We start from the raw sequence: 4,215 nt of genomic DNA, 5'->3' as shown, positions 1-4,215 counted from the left end.
TGACTGAGTTTTCTATGTTTTATCTGACTGAGTTTTCTATGTTTTATCTGACTGAGTTTTCTATGTTTTATCTGACTGAGTTTTCTATGTTTTATCTGACTGAGTTTTCTATGTTTTAACTGACTGAGTTTTCTATGTTTTGCTTACAGGAGATTTCCTGGAGCTCATCTGGTCTTGCAGCTAAACGTGTTGATATCTGCATCTGCATGTCATATTTTTCTGCAGTGACTTCGGCTCTGTTTCATGTTTCTGGCAGATAACTGCAGATCCTCACAAACTTCTTCTTTTCTTAACTTTCCAAGATGCACCAACAGGTCGTTATTTTTAATTTTTCTAAAAATATACAAACAGCCTTTTCCCCTAAACTGTAGGAAGTTCATTAATTCAAAGTGTTTATTAATAAATAAAGAATTCCCCGTCAGCCTTTCGGCTCTAACTATTCTGGGTGGAAGTGATGCTGCTTGTTCTGTCAGTTAGTTTAATTATGAACCTAATCCACTGTGGCTCTCTGGGGTTAGTCTGCAGCTCCTGCATCAAAGAGCTCAGCTCAACTGGGGAATTCAGTTTTCCTTTGTCTTAAGGTTTCAGTGAACTCAGAAGCATGTGGACAAAGTTTCCATAACTGGATGTCAGTTAGACCAGGCTGTGGAAGGCACAGTATGTGACACAATATGAAAAGAATAATTACATTTTTCCATCAACTTCCAGGCACATATTTTGGTGTGTGAAGTCAGAGAACAGCGCCTCCTGGTGGCAGCATGATGGAGCAGCTCTTTTTGATTGGCCATTTACTCCCTTTAGTTCTGGATGTTGAGCAACTGGGAGGATTTTAGTTGTTTCCTCTTTACCTGTTAGAACAGCTGTTAGGATGCGTAACCATGGAAACAGCGCATGTTTTTGGAACCGGGAGCCAATTAGCGTTTCAAACTTACAACTGCACTTTGACCCCAAATGCCAGAGACTTTTCTGTCCATCGTGCCCGAGTCCAGCGTCTCTGTGGCCATCGGAGGGAGTAAACAGGAGGGAGATTAGCGGAGCTAACAGCTGATGCGGAATATCTCTCTGCTGGCTGGATGTTGAGCTGTTAGCATGTTAGCATGACGTCATGCGTTTATCCTCCTCAAATTTGTTTTAGCCTGAGTGACAGTCAAAACATACTGTAAAATTTAAACAATATATAAATGCACATCATCATCCACAACAACCGTCTGAAGGTAGCTGAGTTACGACAGCTTTTAATTTTGCTTTGGGATAAATAAAGTGTTTTCTGAATTGAACTGAAGCGACTCAGTTAGAAATGGTTAGAAATGTTTTGTTTCTCCAAGCAGGTCAAGTTTGTCACATTCTGAGTGAAAAGAGAAAATGTTGGTTCTCAGCACTGAGAGAAAATCTGGTTGATTCTGGTTCTGTTTTCCAGGTGGGTTTTATTTAGTTCTTCCACTGATGAACGTTCCCATAAGAACCAGTTAGCTTTAACCCAGTGAGGACAGAAGGCTGCACCAAGTGAATGTTGGGTAAATGTGAGTTTACGGGACATTTCAGTGGGAAGTTGTTTCATCTTGGCTTAGTGAGAACGAATAGAGGCAGCGTTTGGACCTCCTGCTGCAGACATTTCATCATTAACAATAAAGGAAACCGTCTCAGATTACTGAGGTTAATGGCTGAAACTTCTGGATCTTAGTTTGGATGTTTCTGCAGCTTTAATAAGAAAATTGTTGGATTTTAAAACAATTTCTTCTTTTTTCTGCTGACCAAGCATCTGGGTTGCTGTTTTAATCTTTAAGCTGTAGTCCATGCTGTGGGGATGTTTCTGCTCTGAACTGATCAGATTATTCTGTTTTCCAGCCGGTTTGGGTCAGGATGACCAGAACCTTCAGCTCCGGCCGGTTGGCGCCTCCCTGTGTGAGTCCATGCTGGGCGCTGAGGGAACATTAATGGAGTAATTATCTCAGCGCTGAGCGTTAATCCTCATTCCACTCATTATGTGTGAAACAAAAGCTGGAGCTCAGATTGAAGGTAATTAAGAGCGATTCCTGACACAAGAGCTCAGAATGATTCCTCTCAGCTCACATTCAGTCACACACTTTAAAACCATATGCACACACATCTGTACGCTACTGTGCAAAAGTTCTAGACCACTCCTTATTCTGTCACCAAGACTCCAGGTTCTCCAGCTCTCTGAAAGTCTTCCTTTAGACGCTGCTGGATTTGACTCTTTTCTCTGGTCACTTCACTGACCTTCACTGCTTGTTGTGCCGTCTCTTTAAATGCGAATTGATAGCGACTAATGGTTGCGCTAACATTGTCACTGAATGCATTCGGTCCACTTGTTCCACTAAAACATGTAATAATATTTAAAACGCTCAGTACGGTTCTGTCCTCAAGGAGCTAACAGCTAGCATACAGCGCTAACATTAGCAGGAGCTACGATGCTACTGCTAGCAGAACAACAGCCAGGACGTCCTGCAAACACAGTAAATTCATATTTAAAATAAAGTTTGTCATTTTGGTATAAAAGTGAATCTATATTTGTCCTCTTTAGCATCTTTACTGTTTCTTAGTTAACAGTAAAAACTGATGTAGAGAAGTTAGAGAGATGCTACAGATGTTTGTTTCCTTTAATAATTTAGTAGAGCTGGACACTTATTTAATTTAGTTGTTAACATATTATCCACTAAGAACAACAACCTGTCAGAGGAACACAAACCTATTTTGTGTCTCTCTTTAGTTTCCTTCTAAATGTGGATGCGTTGCATCGCAGCAGCTGATCTCGGCAGTCGGCCTTCGAAAACGCCACGTTTCTAAAACCTGAACCAGAAGGTAGAAATGTTCCTGTCAGGAGTTTGCCTTTAAAACTGCGTGAAAGAGCTGCTTTCAAACAGTAAATATGTCGACTCATTGCAGAACTCATGAAGTCGTGTAAATGAAACTTTATTCGGATTTGATCCATCACATCTGAGATCTGCAGTGTCTTACAGAGCAGCCAGTTTCAGTTCCTCAGAGGTCGTCCTGCTGTTACAGCAGATTCAGGTTATATCTGCTGCTGCTAACACTTAAACGACCAACCTGGCATTACATTATGACCACCCACCGAAGCGCATGAGGCTCTGATGTGTCCTGCCTCCACAGACAGGAGCTGTGAAAACATAAATCTGACCAAAATAAAGAATAACCAAACACAAAGCATGAACAACAGATGCAACCGAAATCAATAAATAACCTAGAAAAACTCAGGATGAGTAAAAAACCAAAACAACCCAAACATCTCCAGGATTTGACTGGTCCATTTACTCTTCCTTGGTTCTGAAAGACTCATTTGAAGTCTTTCAGAACCACAAGCCCACAGCATGATGCTGCCACCTCCAAACATCCATCATGGTGGTTTTAGGCTGATGGTTCAGAACCATTTTTCCTCCAAACATGGTGCATTCAGTGACATCCGGAGAGTTCAGCTCTGAACAGATTATCACTGGTTTCTCCAGATCTTCTGCAGCGTCTACGTGATTTTTCTTCCTCAGTGGAGTCTAAAGCAGTGAGTCTATGTAGATTCCACTCAGGTTGATTGCTTCATGTTTCTTTGTGAAGAATGTTTCTGCTTCCAGATCCTCCTGCAGTTCTCAGAGTTCTTCTTCTGCAGTTACTGTCCTCAGTATTAAAGTTGCTGTTTTATATCAGTATCACTTTCATCTGCAGTAATTTGGTTTAAAATAACTGAATAATTTGCTTTGATTTACTTGACTTATTGGTGTTGTTACCAACATCTAGTGAATTTCATGTCAGTATAAATATTGAAAATGTGTCTGATGACAAAAAGATGTGTTCAGCATCTATCTGTGCTGCTCTATATGACCCCACTCTCAGGTGCAGGTGAGCAGAGTCTGCTTTATTCAGTTCACTGGTCATAATGTTGCGCCTTATCTGCAGATATTCAGATTTGATGGATTCACATTTGAAATCTTCTGTACTGCTTCTGTCTTCTGTCTCTTTAGGCAAAGTGGAAACAAAACATCCATACTTATAGGTTATATTTGAACTTAAGCCATCAGAGGTCAAAGGTCAAGCTGTAGCTGAATGTGTCTGACTGCCTTTAACTGTAGCAAGCAGAGTTTGGATGCTGGAGAAAAGCAGGGAGCGTTCTGGACTGGTTCCCAGCAGGAGGCTGACGAGTTCACACCGACAGGAGAAAACCCAGAGACGGAGGAATGAAGCAGGTGG

This window comes from Poecilia formosa, unplaced genomic scaffold, assembly GCF_000485575.1.
Source record: "Poecilia formosa unplaced genomic scaffold, Poecilia_formosa-5.1.2 Scaffold449, whole genome shotgun sequence".
In the NCBI taxonomy this organism is placed as follows: domain Eukaryota; kingdom Metazoa; phylum Chordata; class Actinopteri; order Cyprinodontiformes; family Poeciliidae; genus Poecilia; species Poecilia formosa.
Note: the sequence above shows the minus strand (reverse complement) of the source record.